This window comes from Penaeus monodon, chromosome 33 (assembly GCF_015228065.2).
Source record: "Penaeus monodon isolate SGIC_2016 chromosome 33, NSTDA_Pmon_1, whole genome shotgun sequence".
Classification (NCBI taxonomy): Eukaryota; Metazoa; Arthropoda; class Malacostraca; order Decapoda; family Penaeidae; genus Penaeus; species Penaeus monodon.
Window position 1 is genome coordinate 8,872,229 of NC_051418.1, and position 481 is coordinate 8,872,709.

Genomic DNA, 481 nt, shown 5'->3' on the forward strand with positions numbered 1-481 from the left:
AAAGGGTTGTGCATCGGGACGGACTACCTGCGTCGACTAGCTATAAAGTTCTACCCGGAAATGCCATTACTGCTACATGTATACGTGTTGCAATGGAGAGAATACAGGAAATTGCAACCGACGAATCTTGTTTAAAATGCTGACATTTAGAATCATAAAAAAGTTAAATAAAAGATAAAAATAGGAAATAAAACGAAAATAAGAAAATATGATATTACGTGAATAACATATAATTTTATTTTTCTCGCTACTCAAAGGGGGTTGACATACCATACCTTTTACTCGTGGGCGTAGGTGTTGTTTTTGAGTGCGTGGCGTTAGGATAAGAATGTAGGCGTGGCTGTCTGAATCGGTTAAAGCAAGGCTCCGTGTGGGTTCTGGGCGTGGAAATGGGTGGCCTGGACATGGCGGATACCACACAACCGCAGAGTGTGGCGGGTGCTGTTGAGTTCTTGGGGCAGAATGTGTATGAGGCTTCAGT